The sequence below is a fragment of the Peromyscus leucopus genome, chromosome 14 (genome assembly GCF_004664715.2).
Source record: "Peromyscus leucopus breed LL Stock chromosome 14, UCI_PerLeu_2.1, whole genome shotgun sequence".
Classification (NCBI taxonomy): domain Eukaryota; kingdom Metazoa; phylum Chordata; class Mammalia; order Rodentia; family Cricetidae; genus Peromyscus; species Peromyscus leucopus.
In genome coordinates, this window is record NC_051075.1 from 58,579,556 (window position 1) to 58,599,735 (window position 20,180).

Here is a 20,180-nt window from a genome sequence, read left to right on the forward strand (position 1 = left end):
GCCATTATCAACAGACCAGATCAGGCATAAGAAAAAAAAAATTAGGGCAAGACTGAGGAAATGCTATCTTCATACACCAAAAAAAGAAAAGTAAGATAAACATTTGCATAACTTCTAATAATTCTGGGACTTGATAAAGATACCAAGTCAAACAATCTATATGTATATCACAAATCTGAAATAAAAACTAGAGGTGTAAAATCTAGTATCTGAAACTGCAGTAGAAAAGTCCCAAAGACAAATATATCAGAATGACATTAGTGAAAATCCCCAAAACCAAAAAAGCATACCACTTGTAAGAGGGCTGGGTGTGGGGTCACATGCATTGAGTCCCCTCACTCAGCACTCAGGAGGCAGAGGCAGATGGAACTCTGTGTGTACGAGGCCTGCCTGGTCTACAAAGTGAGTTCCAAGTACCGTCAGGGCTACACAGAGCCCATCTCAAAAACTCAAAAAAAAAAAAAAAAAAAAAGTAAAAAGCAAAAAGGATTATTCTTCAAAACAAAGTTATTTAGGAACTGAAATAGAAGAATACTCAGTTCAAAAGAAGGCACACATACACACACAGAGAGAAAAAAAAACAGTTAATAATCACAAAAACAGCATCTCAGAACATACTTGAAGGAACCGTAGATTGACAGAAAGAAGATAGTTTATTATAATGCCCAGAGTATGAGACTGAATAAATTTCATGAGATGAACAGATAGGCAAATGAGAACTAGGACAGAATTATGCCTAACTCAGTAGGCCAAACTCACACAAATAGAGGAGAAAAAGATCAATTTAAAAAATTAGCCAATAATATTACAGGAATCAGTAAATCCCTCTCAGTAATAACCTTACATGTAAATGACCTTAACTCTCTAATTTAAAGATTTAGACGGGATGAATGGATGGATTGATTACAAACCATCAGCCAACTGTCTATCAACTATAAGAAGCTCAACTTACTAGGAAGGAGCAAACAGAGTGAAAGTAAATAAATGGAACTCAATTTATCAAACAAATGGAAGCCAAAAACAAGCCAAAAAGCTATACATATAAGAAATTGGAAGGAATTCCTTATATTTTATCTGAACACAGTGTAACAAAAGTAGAGACAGACAGCAAGGAAAAGTATAAAAATCATACAAATAACTAGAGACTGCCAGATGTACTCTTACATGACAGTCATTAACTAAATTTTAAGTTTTAGAACTTCTAGCAGCAAATGAAAATGAAAGTACAACTGAAGCAAACCTCTGGAATAGAACCACAATAACAGAAAGAACAATGAATGGACAAAAACATAAGCATATAGATTAAAGATATAGATCCATAAATGAACATGTGCATCTGCAGGGCACTTGATTTCAAATAAATTTGCCCAAAACCTCCACTGAAGAAAAGAGAGGGGTGTCAATGAGTGGTTCGTTACAGGAGAATGAAACAAGCCCATTATCCCTCACCCTGATAATTCAAATATAAGACTGTTCAAAACATGGCAAATACATTACAATCTAAAACTTTAAAACTGCTCCTGGCTGCATGGGGTGGTTTAACATGGGTGCCTCCAGACCCTCAGTTCTGGCCACCTCAACTTATCTGGGAAGCCATGGTGCACCTGGCTCAGTGTCACCATGCTGTGGCTGGCCATGGGGGTGCTGGGGACTGTGGCTTGGCAGGGAAGTGGCTGCAGGAGATGGGCACAGTGTCAAAGGTCTGGATCTCCCTGATCAAGTCCTGCAAAGGGGTGTGGGTATGCAAGACCAGGTGCACCAACATGACTCTGCACTGCGACAACATGTGTGCCAGATTCTGGATCATGGTTAAAGATGGACACATGATCACTGGCAGTCAGGAGCCTACCTCAGGCTGGACTTCATCACCTTGAAGAACCACTATTCAACCCTCATAGCTCCAGGCACGGACCAGATGGTTTTGCCTACCAAGGTGCCTTCTTCAATTAAGATTCACAACTGCAGACTATTTGGTCTTGACATTAAAGGCAAAGATTGTGGTGATGAGGTAGCTCAGTGGTTCACCAACTCTCTGAAGATGCGATCCTACAGGTTGGGTCAGTTTGAGACCAGCCTTGGAACAACAAAGAAACTCAATCCTTCTGAGAATTGCCTTCAGAATTATGAGGTAGACTACCTAGACTGCAACCCTATTCACATGATTTGTGAAGCCTCCACGGCTGATCCAGGCTGAAGATGAAAATGAAGATGGAATATTTCAAGCCACACATGGTGATGTTGGGCTGCAACACTTTTGAGGGGGATAGCTGGGATGAATTCCTAAATGGTGATATAGAGATGAAAAATGTGTTGAGCTACCCCAGGTGCATTTGGACTACATTGGACCCAGACAGGAAGGAGCTGCTGGAACCGTGAAAAGCTATGCCCTGTCTGGTCTTTCTGAGATGAGTGCATGCCAGTCATTCCCTCTTTGGGGGACATATTTTTCAGTGGGGGAAAAACACCTAGAATCCTGAGAGTTGGTGACCCTCTGTATCAGAAGATGGACTGGTAGGTCCACCAGGTAACATGCTTCCAGGTTCTAGGAGATACTTCAGTGAATCCGTACTGCCAGCCATAGGCATCTTCTATTGCAAACAAATCTATTTTTCCTTCAGAGTTGCATATGACCTGAGTTAATAATCCAAAAAAAGTACCAGAGGTGATTTGGGAATATGAGGGTGTATGCATTTTAGATGAGGGGTTTTTTTTAAATAAATAAATAAATGAAATTGTACATTTTCTAAGTTTTGCCTTTAATGTTGCTGAGTAAGGAAAATTTAAAGAGTCAACTTTAGAAAGCTGCAATTTTTTAAAAAAAAAAATTTTTACATTATATTGTTTGAGGAGAAGTGAGAAAGCAAGTCATCGTGCCCTGAGTATTTTATGTGCTAACATGCTCACCAATGCCTGTTAGTTGGTCTTGACCTAGCTGTTGAGCCCTGCTGAGTTTTTATCCATGGTTTTCTTTGCCTTATCATTATAGAGCCAGGGTTATGCTTAAATACAGAAATGATTTCATAGATCATGGAGTTATTTTGTGAACAAAATAGACAGTGTCTTTATATATAATTCTGACTCTTATCAAGGCATGTAAAATTTCTCCAATTTTACAAGAGAATGGAATTTTCAGAAGAAAGAATGAGAAGAAGAAATAATGAACATATTCTATATGAACATATATGAAAGGTTCATACCTATTTTTTACAACGAAAAATGAAATAGTTTGCTCTAACAGTAAAAATACCCACTAATAAATATATAGATGAGTTAGCTGACTTAGAATTATGTGGTTCCTTTGTCATTAATAAATGTAACTCTCTTCCCCCCTCAAAAAAGAAAAAAGAAGGAAAAAAATGCTATGGGCCAACCCACAAGTTCTCGAATCAAAACTTTTGCCCCTGCTGACATCACTGGCTCCACTGACCCCCAAAATTACCAGTCTTAGAAATGCTAAAACACAGTAGAAACCCACTTGATACTATTTATGCTTTACTGGAAACTTGCTTACATTTTACTATAGTCTTGTTTATTACATGCTCAGATGAAGTATTTCCTCTGTTCTCACAAAAATTTTAATTTCCCAGAGGCAAAGTGGTGTTTCTGTTTTCATTATGCTATGTTTAAGACAATTACATGTGTAATGAATATTTAATAAATGTAATGTTCACAAGATGAATGAATAAACAGATGGATTTCACCTTTAGTACACTAATATTTTAAGTTAGAAATAAACAGATTATGTTCTATAGGTACCCTCAGGTAACTAACATTAATGTTGATACTTATCACCGTATTTTATTATTGTTTATCTAGCTCATAACCTCCAGAGAGTACAACTGAGTTAAATGTTAATGTATAAAGTAGGGCAAAAACAAGTCAAGCTAATCCATTATTATCAATAACTGAAAAACCATACATTTAGGCTTTAAGAAGTCCTGTGAACCTTCTTCCTATGTCATTCTAAGTGACTAAATATATAAAAAATAAAGCAACATGACATAGAAACAAAGAGTACCTTGCAAACATTATAATGGCCTCTTGGTGAGTTACATGAAATTATTTATGGGACTAATCGTGGGATCCCAACACAATAATAATCGGAATCTCTTGGCAATCAGGCTTAAGATTCTGCATTATTAGGAGACTTCTATTAGCACACATATTAACTTTAGAGAGCCACCAAACGAAAGGTGTGACTACATTTCTGACTGCAAAGCAATTTTCCCAGTCTCATCTGAAGACTTCTTCAAAACTGTGGAATATCAGTCATTAGGAGACGTTAATTAACTTAGTCTTCTAAGTTTCTTCATTACATAGAACAATACAATATTGTTTCTTAATTGCAATCTGGCATAAGGAAAGTATTATTTTACAAAACCTGCCTCTGTCATAACTATGTTTCCTGTGTGTGTGTGTGTGTGTGTGTGTTCACTGATACTCATGTGTATTAGTAACATATAAGAGATTCCTCAGAGAGGGTTGTCAAAACTATGTGCAAGCCACCACTTTATAGGAAATAGAGAGAACTCACAGGCGGCACTGGATGTGAGGACTTTGACTCTCTGCCTCAGAAGAAGTGATGTTGGTGGGGAGTTGTGGCTGTATCCTATACAGATCTGACCCAATACATCAAAAGTGATCTGGCTGAATTTTCAAGTCCACTGATAATTATTTAGTATTTCTGATTTACTTTGCAATAAATAATACAGTCAGAAAAAAATATATATCTTCATTGATTCTAATACCCAAGAAAAAGAACTGAAAGGCTTGTCTTGTAGAATATAATTTTAAGGTGTGTTACATTTGTTTATGCTATGGAACATTTGTTTAATAATGCAAAGATGTGTTGTATTATTTTATGTTGCATTTGTTTAACTTTGAGAAGCTGTGCTACTTTGGCTATCTAAACACCTGATGGTCTAAGAAAGAGCTGAACGGCCAATAGTGAGGCAGGAGAAAGGATAGGCAGAGCTGTCAAGCAGAGAGAATAAATAGAAGGAAAAATCTGGGAGAAAGAAGAAAGAGCAAGAGAACAAGGAGAGGAGGATGCTAGGGGCCAGCCACCCAGCCACAAAGCCAGCCATGGAGCAAGAGTAAAAGTAAGATATACAGAAGAAAGAAAAGTTAAATGCCCAGAGGCAAAAGGTAGATGAAAGTTAAGAAAATCTGGCAAGAAACAAGCCAAGCCAAGGCCTAGCATTTATAACTAAGAATAAAACTCCATGTGTGATTTATTTGGGAGCTGGGTCATGCCCCCCACCCCCAAAGAGCAAAAATAACTAACAACAGTTTGAGTGACACTGCTTTAGTTGCCTTTGGTAGAAGGTATAGAAGTTAATAGAAAGGTGAATATAGGGACTGATCAGCTAGCTACACAGATCAGGAAGGAAAACAGGTTTCAGTTTCTAAACCAAGAATATGATGTCAACATGGACATTTCACAAGAAAAAAATTTATTCAATCTTTACTAAGATAAAAAAATGGAATTTTTTCTAGGCTGTTAGAGATGGTTTTGAAACCCAAATCTGGAAAACAGAAAGGATTGAAATCAGATACAATGTGAATTACATTGTAAAGTAAGCTAAATATTTAAATGAGAAAGCAACTCCATGTTCAAACATGCACTGTTATAAAAAATACAAGGGAAAGTGGCCATGCACTTTAAAGATGAGGATGAGGAGTGAATCCATTTTAAGTTTCCCCAGGGAGACTTGCTCATGCCATAGATCACACGCTGTCTCTCCAAGGATGGAAAAAAAATGAAAAATTCTGTAAAGGAAACCTGATTGATATTAAGAAAGACCTAGAAGAATTTGGGTGGGAATTTAGAGGAAGGAGGAAGAACTAGACAGATAGTAGAGAAGAACATTGTGTGGACTACAGCTTTTAAAATAAGTTTTGTATGAAGAGATGGAATTAAAATCTGTCTGAAACAGCAGTGAAATGGAATAAGCTGTCTTAGAAACTCAGTTTAATGTGGTGGTAAGGGAATAGTAATATCTCCCAGCATATTTATATACTTATAAACTTCTCACTTGCAGATATATACATATATGAATCAGTATTAGGAAGTATAGTGAACATCTGTTCTGTAACTAAGGGAAAGAGCAATAAGGCAGTATTTCTGGGAGAACAGTATATCTTCTCTTGTTAAAGAGGCAACCAGTAGTTATCTTGTCTAAGTATATTGCAAAACCAGAAAGAGTGAGATACAATAGTGAAAGAAGAACATAAATACCACTATACAGTCACACCTTGTAAGTGATTGTGTCTTACTTATGTATTTCCTGCATATCACTAATCCATGTCTTCTCCCCTTATTTTAAATGTGCACAGTAAACACATAAATGTTCATTCAGTGAATGAATAAAAGAATGAATGAAATTTAATTTAAAAACAATACATTCAATACATTTTAGATTACAAAGAGTGAAGAACAGAGGATATAATCAGGAAACATAATGGCTTCAATTTGGCTAGAAAAATACAGTGGTATCTGGTAAAATAATACAATGTTCTTCTAAATGTGAGGTTGGCTTTCACTGGATGCCTTGGGTCCTGGGTGTATTGTTTTGTTTCGTGCATGAAGTAATGGGAAGCTATTAAGGGTTGTTTTAAAACAATAGCCATTATCTAACACTGGGACAATTATTTGGTAGTGGGTAACTGCATGGATTGGAAATTATGGGATAGATAAGGGGTTCCTAGAAGAGGTGTAACATGACACTTGGAAATCACTTCTCATCAGAAAACTTCCTGAAAGGACATGAGTGTTTCCATTTTTAAGGCCAATTTAATGTTTGTGAAAGTGTCTCTGATATAAAAAGTGCCTAGTTGCCAAATGGAATGCCCAATCTTTCCATTTACTCTTTGTGTTTTGTTTTGTTTGAGGTATTTTAATGCCATTTCCTTCTCTGTTTGCTAGGTTTTTGCCATCCAGACCATTTCACTGCATGCTCTAAATTCCAGTGGGCTCTAGTATACTCTCTACTGAGCTAGTCTTCCAAACTTGAGTTTCACAGATTTAGCTACTACTACAATTGTTCAAGAATATATCTATCTATAGCCATAACTATTATTTAGCTATGATATGTCTATCTTCCTTGGATTGTTACCAGTGTAATTCTGTTAAATATAAATTTGTTAGTGACATTCTCTTTGTACATCCTGCAATTACAGTTTTTAAAATAATGTACAGGATCCTTACCTACCATAAATGATATTTCATATTATATATATGTATATATTTAATTTTTTCAAGTATAAGCTGAGTATATTAGCCTTCATATTACTTCATCAGGAATGGGTAAGGAAAATATGATCTTCATAAACATCATTTGCAAAAAAAACAGATACAATGGCATATAAGCATATTAATTAAGTAAATACCACAGAGACAAATAAGCATTTTATCTCATTATGATTCTTAGAGTTTGTATAGATACAGAAAAATGTATATTCATAAAATGAAAGAATAACTATTTATAATATGCCCATGTTTTCTCCTTCTAGAGTAGCTACTCTGTCCTGGCCCTTTCTAATAAGCAGATGGACTCCTCCCTAAACCCCCTGTGTAGCAGGAATCTTAAAAGTTCATATTGATAAAATCAAACCCGAGGCGAGTTATTGGGGTCCATGCTGGTAGATCAGAGAGACAGAACAAGCCACAGCTATCTCACCTAGCCGATCCTCATCTGGTCTTGTCTCCTCAGACTGAGGCTCTGATCTCACCCAGAATGAATCTCAGCTGTGCTGCTCGAAAGCCTGAGGCTTAACCAGCCAAATGTTTAACCAGCCAAATGCTTAACCAGCCAAAATGCCTCTAGTTTCTGTCCTCACGCTTATAATCTTTCTTTTTCTACACCTCCTGGATTAAAGCTGCTTCTGATTAAAGGCTGTCACCATGCTTGGCTGTTTCAATGTGCTTAACTCACAGAGATCCAGAGGATTTCTATCTCTGAATGCTAGGATTAAGTGTGAGTCCACCATTTTCTAGCTTTGTATCTAGTGCTGTCTGTTCTCTACCCAGATAAATTTATTAAGGTACACAATATTTTGGTGAACACAATACCACCACACCCCTGCTCCCCTCACCATCCTTTTTCTTCATCTGCCTCATAACTTCTCTGGGTTTCCAGGTGTGTATAGTGACCCACATCTGGCCACACAGAGAACTCCTGTTTCCTTAGCAGAGTGAACAGTTCCCAGGAAGGTGGCTGGTAGAAGATGAGCTAAGGAGGTCTTTCCACTTAACTCTTGTGATACTTTGCAGGAAAAAGATGCCTTCCCCCCCAGGGTTAGAGAAAACACAGGGAAGGACAATCATTCTTTGATTCATCTTCCCACTACCCTATTTGTTTGGGAGAAAGATAGGTGGGTGAGTAAGTGGCTGTCTTTGCCACTACTTGACAGGAATCTCATGTAGAAAGATGGATGAAAATGCACATGCCTGGCGCATTCTGGGTTGCATGAATCTAAGAACCTTTTTCCCTATGTGTGAGCCTGCTCCCATGTAGCATGCTTATGATGCAACTAACCAGGTGCTACCGAGATCTCCTCATGTAAGCCATGGATCACCCTGAACTCCCCTTCTGTGTTGAGCTACTATACACTCCAGGAGCATGCATCAGGTCAGAGTTAGAAAAGAAAATGGAGCCTGCTGAAAACCTGAGGAGAAACCAGTTAATCCTCCAAAAGTTCCGCATTGAGCTGTGAGACTTGATGAAGTTAAAAACAATCCACACAGAATTAAGGATCTTCAGTTACTTCTCCATAAACCCTAGAAAAGTATGAGTCTCGCATTTAACTTCTTGCTACAGCCTGAGTTAGAGTTTACATTTGGTCAGTTTCACAGAAATGAAAGGCAGTCTCAGGTCAACATATTAGAAGACAGGGTGGAACACAGTGGGACTGAGAGCAGGGGAGGAACATGGCAGGACTGAGAGCAGGGGAGGAACATGGCAGGACTGAGAGCAGGGGCGGAACACGGCGGACTGAAGAGAAAGGACCTCTCCATTTTTCCAGCCTCCAATTTCAAAGTTATTTCCTCTATTAATCATGAGGACTTTCAGAAATTAAACAGAGAAAGTCTTAAAGTGCCTATGATAATATCAAATTTAGATATAGTCTACCTAAATCTAATGGGCAATTTGTAAATAGTATTCTTAAAGTAAAGAGAAAAATAAAATCCAAATTTAACAAATTAAGGCAAAGAAATCAGAACTAGTATTTATGAGTTTCTGTGGTAATATTTTATCTGTGTCCCCCAATAAAGTTTATCAGAGGATCAGAGGAAAAAGCCAGCCACTATATTAAACATAAAACTCAGGCAATGGTAGCACATGCCTTTAATCCTATCGCTCAGGAGGCAGGGATCCGTCTGGACCTCTGTGAGTTCAGGCCGCACTGAACAAGCAGCATGTGACACATGCCTTTAATCCTAGCACTACCCATAGAGTTCTAGAGGTCTGTACAGACAGGAAGTCCATCTCCCCCTTTTTTACTATCTCGAGGTCAACTTAAATGCACAGGTACAGATCTGTCCTAGCCTAACAAACCTGGTGTGAATTGAACTTAACTAGATACATCAATAGAACATTCAGTCACGTTCAACCACTTGCAACTTGTTTCATTTTCAAGGAATGAACTGAACTCTCTCTCTCTCTCTCTCTCTCTCTCTCTCTCTCTCTCTCTCTCTCTCTCTCTCTCTGTGTGTGTGTGTGTGTGTGTGTGTGTGTGTGTGTATGCGCGCGCACGCGCGCGCGTCGAGCACTCCATGTACATGTGCACATGTATGTGTATGCATGTGGAGGCCAGAGGACAACCTGAGGTATCCCTGCTCAGGAGCTATCAATCATTTTTTCAAACTGACTTTACTAAGATCATAATATAATTACATCATTTCCCCCTTCCCTTTCTTCCCTCCAAACATTCCCATATACCCTTCCTTGCTCTGTGTCAAATTCATGTCCTCTTTTTGCATTGTTATACACGTGTCTCTTCCTAAATATCTAAATACAACTTGCTCAGTCTGTATGTTACTTCTAGGTATGTTTTCAGGGCTGATCATTTGGTACTAGAAAACCAATTAGTGTGTTCTTTCCCTGGGAAAGGCTATTTCTCCTACTCTCAGCATCTGTTACTTTCTATAGTTCTTGCTATAGGGTTGAGGCCTCATGAGCTTTTCCCCATCCACTTTGGGGGAATCTATTGCTGTTTTTTGAAACAAGGGTTCTCACTGTCCTGTCATTGGCCAATTTACCTGGGCTGGCTGGCCAGCTAGCCACAGAAATACACCTGTCTCTGCTTTCCCTATGCTGGGATTGCAAATGCAAGGTACTACACTTGATATTCATATATAGGTGCTGGGTACCAAACTCAAGTCCTCGGGTTCTCATGACAACACCTGACTGACTGAGCCACCCAAAGTAAAACAGACAGGATTTGGTTTTGCCTTCTTTTCCTTTAAAATTTACTTTTTAAATAGTTAGATTGTTTGTTGTTATTGTTGTTCTCAAAAGGCTGAAATCCATTGCCTTACATTTGATGACCACAGAAAACGTAGATTACAGCCTCAAAGAAATATCACCAAGAAGGCCCACTAAGCATACTTGACAACAAGCATGTAAAATGTTTATGGAGGGAGGGTTAAGGAACTTAAAATTCTTCACAGTGAAGGCAGTCAATAATCACCTTTAAACAAGAACTCTTTCTTAATCCAATAAATTAATAGGTGATATGTTATTAGCTGATATTAAGCAAGAAACCAAAATATAACTTAAAGGACATCTTTTGAAGACAAGGACTTGTAAGTCAACCAAGTAAAAGTTGAAAGTCCCTTGTGAACTCCAGCTCATGCTGCTGTTCATATTTTTAAGTTTTTAAAAGCTATCCTCAAAGCAGAGCACTTTAGATTGATAATTTAAATCTTGTAAGACCATGAGAAAAAATTAAAAGCTAATTGGTTTTTAATTCACCTAGAACAAATTTTAAAAAGGTAATCTGTCATTTCTGAAGTGACATTGCTTATGGGCATGGCAACTATAGACAAATTATGGTAGAGGATACATAAAATGATGGAGAAAGGAAATTGGTTTTGAATCTTCTTGGGTTCTGCATCAACATTCTTTTGTTGTTATTTGCAGGCTTTATTGCCCTATTCATATTTATGCTTGTCAGCAAGTTTCCCATGGCTAAATTCAAAAGGCAGCTGTTCATTCACACTCCCCAATGACTAAATCTATCAAAGCCAATGTTTGGCCCAGGGATATGATCTGATTTCTAGAAAAGCTGCCAGCTTCATTCTTTTAAGAGATTCACAGTATGTCTGTTGGACCCAGGCAGCTTATGTATTTATTTATTTTATTAACTAACTATTACTATGTCTCAATAATGATACTTAAAAATAGAACAATTGCTTTCGATGGTACCAGGCCTCATAGTATTAATGAGTGCAGTATTCTAACATTTCTATAGGTACTAAGTATCTGCACTATCTTAAGTCTACAAATCCTCACAGGAAGCATATAAAAAAAGGGTCAATGAATGTGATACCCTTGTGAGCAAATGAGTGATACATGATCAGGAATTTGAAACAGGTTGGCCAGTAATACAACTCAACTATATACACTTGCCTAGTACATGGCAAGCCAGGGTTCTATTGCCAGCAAATAAGGTATGGGGGATAAAAGCATCTTCACAGACACAAACATATGACAGATCTTGCTGTGGAACAGTCCTTCTGTACACTGTGGAAATGTACTGCTCTAATTGTTAACTAAAAAGCTGATTGGTAGATAGCTAGGCAGTATTTTGGGGGCAGAGAGAATACTTGGAAGAAGTGGAGTCTGAGGAGCTGGGAGCCAGACATGGAAGAAGCAACATGGGGAGTTAAATGAGCCTCGGGGAAGCACATAGATTAATCGAAATGGATTAACATAAGTTGCAAGAGCTGGCTAAAGACAAACTAAGCTATAAGCCAAGCATTTATAATTAATAGTAAGTCTCTGTGTGGTTATTTGGGAGTGAATACCAGGACACACAGAAACTTGACCTATAAGATCTCACTCAGGTGTTTGTTCCATCAAAGGCTATTCTGATATAGGAACAGTGAAGGCAAAGACATTTTAGTCATAAAGCATTTCAAACCTTCTGTAATGATTCAGCTTCCAAAACAGTGATTTAAGACATAGAATACTGTTGACTGGAACAAAAACAACCAAAGTGAACCAAGATGCTTTCACTTTGGTTAACTGACCACATGAACATGAAGTATAACAAATGTGGCTTATAAAGAGAATTTAGAGACATGATCACCAAGATAAGAGAAAGAATATTGTGGCAAGCATATGAATGATTTCCAAGGATAAAGGAACTGATAAATTTAACTTTCTCTCAAGGTACAAGCAGTTCACAGTATATATTTATAGATAGCTTGAAACACTGAGAGCTTAAGTCAATTTGTTTCTAGAGAAAAAACAAGCTATAGTTAGTTATATTATCCACAGCTTTGCAACTTTGTTCTATCTAACTAGAAGAACTAAGAAACAAGTTAGTAAACTCTGTCAGTTGACTGTTAGAAACTGCCTAGTTCTATTACTAAAATAATCGGTCTTACACGCATTACAAGTTACATCTATTATTTGCTTGCAGTTCCTTCTTTTCCTTTGGAGTATGTTTCCTGATAACAAGTGGCCTGACACACAAAGTGCACCAAACGTATTTGCTGCATGAAGTGGGATGAGTATGCCTTGGTATGCAAGAAGAAACTCATAGCATGGCTATCACAGTTTCTGGCTGCCTTCCAGTTAATAAAGCTGGGCTTAACCTGCAGGTTTCCCCACTCTAACGGGTTAGGAACTCTCCAATATTGAAAATCTGCCATTATACCAGGGAAAATAAGAAGTGTTTGCCAGATTAATTATGGTATCACTATTGGAACATAACAAAGACATTTGTACTTCAATCAGAGTCAGAAGCCACCACCAATCTATTACACCAGAATCTGGTGGTCAGTTGAGTATATTACTAACATTTGCTCTTTATTCCTATAAAGCCATTCTAAACAATGAAAGCATTCATTTCTGAAGTTACATTACATGGCAAATGTGCAGTACTTACAATTTTTTAAATATTGGGATGAATTCTGACTACTTGTGTCCCTCATTAATGGCTTGAAAGACTTTCTACCAGAGGCAACAGAACTCTAAACCTTCCTCAATCCCAATTTATTTTAATAGCAGTGTACCTGGAACCAAATGGCTTGTGCTAAAGGCTGTATTTATCAAAGAATGAAGATTGGAGATATGTAGCAAATATATGGATGGGTAGGTCATTTATGTGCACTAAAAAAACACTAAGATTATAACATCTGCAATCCTTCCATGTATTGTTTTCCTTCATCCTTTCTTTAGCTGCATACTCTATCTGTACCCAAGCTTCAAAATAAAATCTGAACTTTATACATAGACAGGCTGAAATAATGGAACCAGGCTCACAACACTCTAAATACCACACTTACAAATTTTCAGTTTGTACATATTACTGAATGAACATGACAAATTTACTTTGCTTCTTAAATTATATTAATGCAATAAGAACTATAGATGCATTAAGATCCATACAGTAACTTAATCTACCAAAGACCCATGTGTAGATTACAGGTAATAAAAAAGTTACTTTTTACCAGACCTTGTGACTGCAATGATAAATATGCAAAAATTTTAACTAACAAAAACACAGCCTCACACTGTTGGTAGGAAATAAATTAAGGTGGCTATTATGGAAAACATTTTGAAGTTTGCTGCAAAGATTAAAAACAGAACTAATTCATGATTCAGCAATTCCAATAGGAAGAATATGTCCATAGGAAATAAATATGTTGAAGGGACATCTGCACTCCAATGATCACGGCAGCACAGTTCACTATAGCCAAGAAGTGCTTACCAATGAATGCATGAATAAAGAAATTGTGATAGACACACATCCCTAAAACACTATTCATCCATAAAAGAGAATGACATCCTGGCATTTGTGACTACATGGATAGAACTGGAGATCACTATGCTACACAGAAAAAGCCCAGACATAGAAACACAAGGATCAAAGGATCTTAAAGTTAATTTCATGAAGTTGAAAATAGAAGGTGGTTACAGAGACAATGGGGAAGAAAGGAATAGGCAACATGGATTGATGGTACCGTTATGTAGGAACAAGTAGCTGTGCTATGCCACACTAAATAGCAGAGTAAATATCACTAACACTTATGTATCTTATATTTCTAGAAGATAAAGCATTTAGAATCTTTTCATCATAAATAGTTAATAGGACAACACAAACTTGTAAGTGTAAATAGGCACATGCTAAGCAGCAACTGAAAAGAACTCTCAGCACTGGCATGTTGTTAAGAGAGCTTTGGTAATACACAGGTGCTAGGCTAAGCACACTTAATCCTCCCACCCGAAGAATATTGTATTATCTTTATCCATGTTTTATTCACTAAAGGAAATTGAAGATTAGAGTTGTTGACAGCATTCCCACAGGACAGAGTACAACTGAGTCAGCTTTCTTAACCACTTCTTAGAGTTATCCTGAGTTGCTGTGGGATGTTCTCTATGCTGTGAATGTACTGCTACAATTGATTGATAAATAAAATGCTGATTGTCCAGTAGCCAGGCCTGAAGTAGCCAGGTGGGACTAGCAGAGAGGAGAATTAGGGGAACAGGAAGGCGGAGTCAAGGAGATGAGGCCAGTCATCATGAGGAGAAGCATGATGTAAGAAATCGGAAAGCCACGAGCCACATGGCAAGGTATAGATTTATGGAAATGGGTTAATTTAAGATATAAGGACAGATAGCAAGAAGCTTGCCATGGCCATACAGTTAATAAGTAATATAAGTTTCTGTGTGTTTACTTGGGGGATGCTAGTGGGAGAGATTTGCCCCGACTGCTGCCAGGCCGGGACACAGGAAAACTTCAGCTACACTGTGTCCTTGGCATATTCACTTTATACTTTAATTTTCTAAATTATCAATTTTATCTTGAAAATTTATTCTACTCAACAGCTTCATCTGTTACTTCTCACCTCAAAATATAAATACATACCCCTATCTGGTGAATGAACCACATTTTTCTACAGACCCTTCAGCACAGGAGCCAGAGCACTAGATACTGAGCAAGATTTATGAAGGTCTGCTTGCTATATCAAAAATTACTTCCTTGCAATTAAACTTGGTCATTCAATGAAATGGAAATATGGGGTTGAAAAAATGGAGCTAGTTAGATTTATAAAATTAATTGAATAAGTACATAAAATCAGACTATAAAAAAAGTTTGCCTACCAAAAAAGCAATAGAATCTCAATTCCAACTGTGGTACAGCATCATTTTCATGTATTCAAAACTTAAGTGCATACTGGCTGGTTATACTATCACTGTATCATTGCTGGGTCCACTTCTAGACCTCATAACCATCATCAATATACCTCATGTATATTTCACAGGGACAGAGCTCTTGAACAATCACAAATGAAGGAAGAAGTTACTTTACTAATATCTCAAAATCCATCTTAATTAAAGACTGAAGCTCAGCATGTGATAGGACCAAAATGGAACTCCACCTTCAAGACTATCAACAACAAGCCATGAAAGTTATTTTGAAGAAAAACTAAATTTTCACAAACATTTCATGTATACATGTTACATAAATACAAGTATACTATGATAGATGGCCATACCCTTTACAAAGACAGGAAACTGTAATTATTATCTTTAAAATAGATCTTTTCTAGTCAGTTCAACTTCAGTTATATGGATTAAATAATAAAAATAAAAAAATAAAAAAAAAAAAAATAATAATAATAATAATAATAAATTTATTTTCCCCAGAATACTCTAAGTTGTATAATTCACAAGTTTCACTAATGTTGCCTATTGATATCAATTAGTGTGAGTTGAAAAATAATCAACAAAATATAAATGCAAACCAGCACTAGTGAGGGTGTATAAAATTGGCTAATGGACCAAAGCATAGCATTTCCATCATTATACAGAATACAATGAGAAATAATATAATTCCTTTCCAACAAATCTATCAGCAGAGACAAAAGTTTTCTGGATGGTCAAATGAATGTGTTTTCTAAAATGCTATAGAACTACTTAGCTTTCAGACATGAGCAACTTGATGTCCACTGAATGAGTAGGAAATATAGCAGTGGCATTTCAAATAACCCCAGCATCAGAGGACTTCTGCTCATATATCAAATGACTAGCTGATGCAAAACAGATACACACAGACATTCCATCCATGGGTACTGAAATATGTAAGAACACTAGTTTAGTTAGTCTGTGTCATAGAAAAGATCTGACATACATGTTCCTTCAGATAGATCTTACTGTCCCTATTCAGCACAGAAAATACTAAACATACTTTTGAACACTGAATTTTAAAGTGTAAAATAAAATTTCTAAGTACTGTACATGTAATAAATAAGATATATTATGGAAAAGTATTTGTTGGACTTGCTACCATAACCTAGATGTGTGAAGTTTTTGTGTGTTCAATATAATAAAGTAATTTTTAAAAGAGAGAGCAATCCAGAGACAGAGAGAAGCAGAGAGAGAGAAATTACCAATTTGGCTGGCCTAGTTAGCCACCTTGCCCCAAGTCTCTGCCTCCCAAATCTGGGATGACAGGCGCGGCTCTTACGTGGGTGCTGGGTAACTTCAGTTACCTTGCTTTTGGAGCAAGCTCCTTACTCACTGAACCAACCTCTGAGATGATATCCATATATTTTTAATCAATACCTATATGTACATATACATATTAAAACCCAATCATTCAACCAGAGTTGTGCCCATAGTCTTTGCGCTCTGCCCTTTCCACTCAAAAGTAAAAAAGCTGTATTCTGATCTTAATTTTGATGGTGTATAGTTACAAGAAAGATACGCAGCACTGCATAAAAAATAAAAATGGGAGAAAAAAGCACAAGCTATGGAACTAATATTCTGTAACTTACAACGCACCTACATCTCAATATGTAATTATTAGTTAGAAAATAATAAGATTCTTCAAAAAAAACTGAAAGAGGAAAATAGGACATTAAACACTATCTGAGCTAAAAATAAACATATGTCCCATGAAACCGAGAGAATCCAATCTATGCATTACTACCGAGCATCTGAAAAGTGACCAGTACAACTGAGGACTAAGCTTTGCTGTGTAGGTACATACAGCTAGCTGCACCTCTGCTGCAGCTGCATTTCTATACTTCACCATCGTTCATTACAGTCTTGATCGATAGAGGATGGCCCCAAGGCTTTCTGAAAGCAAGCGTCACTAAGGAATGACAAGAGTTCAGATCAAACATGACCATTTGAAGGGTTTGAAAATAATTGGACTGATAAATTCTAAGATAATAACAGCATTAGGGAGTTCAACAAGATAAATAAACAGAGAGCAAGCTAAGAAAGGCCCATAAGCGGGATGTGGGATGCTCTACCTGCAGGGCAAGTTGCAAGGCAGAGAGAGCAATGAAATAATATTGGGTGGATGACCAACTGTAAGACCCTGCACTCAACAACTACATGCAACCCATCTAGGAAGCAAGGCCTATTTTCCTTCATTTTGCAGATAAAGACAGGCAAGCAATATTTAGTATTAAGACAATTTTTTTTACATACCACAATACCAGCGTAGAAGATGGCTAAAACAGTAAAATTGTTGCCTCACAAGTAGAGGAAACTGCCAATAAAGGTGAGTACCGATGTAAAATCAAGAGCTGTGCAGCTAGCCATATGCTTTGAGACCATGAAGCTCTTTCCTATAGTAAATGTAGGATTTTGCACTCTCGATCCCCCTCCCTCCAGCAGTATGACTGCTGTGCCACTCACGAATGTGATGTAATGATACCAAGAAAAAAGTAGGTTGAAGCCGGGCGTTGGTGGCGCACGCCTTTAATCCCAGCACTCGGGAGCAGAGCAGCGATTCTGTGAGTTCGAGCAGCTGGGCTACCAAGTGACTCCAGAAAGCGCAAACACACAGAAAACCTGAAAAAAAAAAAAAAAAAAAAAAAAAAAAAGTAGGTTGACTTTAACAAGACACCAGTGAAAAATCATTTCTGACAGCAGCAAGTGTCTGAGCCACAGGGGCTGGTAAGAGTCTATGGCCCTACAGCAGTCTCGCTGTAGCAGCATCAACACACACAAAGTGAATGTGAGGTCACATCAGAGTCATGTGCTGCCTCAGTGAGATTTCTGATTGTCTTTTACAAATGTCTGGGGTAAATTCTTTTAATTTTAGACATGAAAAAGTCCATGTGAAATGAAGACATTTAGAATTAATACACCAAAATGTTTAGTATTAGAATTATTAGGTCTCAAATACTTGAAGAAATTTGTCCCCAACCCTAAGTGTCTAAGAGACTATCCCTAGGTTATACAAGTACATCACAGGCTGTACTGCTCTACACAACTGAAAATCGGCTAGGCTTGGGGCATAACACCGCGATCCACCTATAACTTAAAACAAGTAAGATACATGTTGTGATAACACCACCAGCCAGAAATACTATACCATACCCCTAGGCTAAAGAAAAAGAAGATGAAATTAATGGGTGATGGCCAGGAGACATGGAAGTTAATTAACTTGGGAGAAAAGCCATAAGGCAGAAATTGAAAGGCAAAAGAGGGGACTCTAGCTTTAATTGCCTACATTGGCTTCAGCACCCACTACTTTATTGTCAGGCTCTGGAGTGTCTGATAGTGTTAGAGTCATGTTCCTGCTACTGTGAATATATTTTTAACCTTAGTCACAACAACTAGAGAAAATGTTTCAAACACCATAAAGTGAAAAAGGAGGCTATTCACAGGTTAAACATAAAGAAGATGGAGCAGACAATAAGAAACAGAATCATCGTCTCAACAGTTACTCTTTACCCCCTAACCTCATCCCGGAATGAATATAGAGAAGCAGGTAGAGAAATCCTATCATTTAACTTTTAATATTGAGTGAGAGAATAGAAAAGATGGCTAAGAAAATGCATCTTTGTCTCTAGCCTCACACAATAAGCCCAAACTCATAAAGAGACAGGTATGAAACAAGCAAAAAAAAAAAAAAAAAAAAAAAAAAACAAACAAAAAGACGCCTGTATCAGTGCAAACAGCGAGAAAGCAAGGCACAGACTGAGCAGCGTGAACCCTCACTGCAACAGTTATAGCACTGGAATTAGAAGAATAAAAAAGCAAGAGAGAATCACTACCCAAATGACAAGAGCAAACAATTACTTCTGAGGCAGGAAAACTGTGAGGCCTTTTTTCAAATAGCAGCTGCTAGGATATATTTAAACATCAGGAGAAAACAAACGCCCTTGGAGTGAACTTTACAGCCACATCATGCTTGCTGATAACCAGCAGCCAGGGCCAGAGGACCTAAGAAAAACCCAAGTGTGTGACAAGGAGATCGCTTGCTTGCGGACTCTAGTCTACAAGCAGCAAAGGTAAGCGGGCTCTGTTCAGCCTGCTGGACCTGCTGGAGTTGACCTGTTTGTAGCTCTAATTCAGACTCGCAGGCTCGTGTTTAGGGCAGAATATGCAGGTCTTGAGATTTATAACTTCTAAGAATTAGAGAAAGACTTAATTCAAGGAAAATATATTGGCCTCTGGACACATTTCCCTCTCTGAATCAATCCTGCAATGTCTGAGAAGCGCAGAAAGTCCCAAGCATACATTAAACAGGAGTCCAGCATAATGAAACCCTCCAGGACAACAGTACCCCACATTAACTGGCACTGCAAAGGTTTCTGGGTCCCTTGTATATAATGGGAATATTTTAAGACATTAGTACTAAAACAGTGAACAAAACCTAACATTTTCAAGCGGAGAGCACACCAAGACAAACTTTTTAAGAAAACACCTAAATAAATATAAAAGCACAACAAACATGAGTCCAGACAGAAGCAAAATGCAAGCCAAGAGATAGTACTAAGAACAAAACTCCTAGACTATTAAAAAGCATAGTAATTATAGGACGGGGTAGAATTTAAATGCACACAGGCACCAGGGAACTAAGGTTTGTAAATTTAGATATATCATAATGTCCCTCTGAAGGAAGAAAATGGATTAGAATTCCTTACCAATATTAATAAATTGCAGAATACAACAAGGCAGAATAAGACAAGAAAT

The 20,180-nt window shown here is 37.5% G+C and overlaps 1 pseudogene; it reads left to right on the plus strand.

The window, feature by feature from the left end:
* The first annotated feature begins 1,280 nt into the window (after positions 1 to 1,280).
* Positions 1,281 to 2,678, plus strand: LOC114697666 (annotated as a pseudogene).
* The last annotated feature ends 17,502 nt before the right edge of the window (positions 2,679 to 20,180 follow it).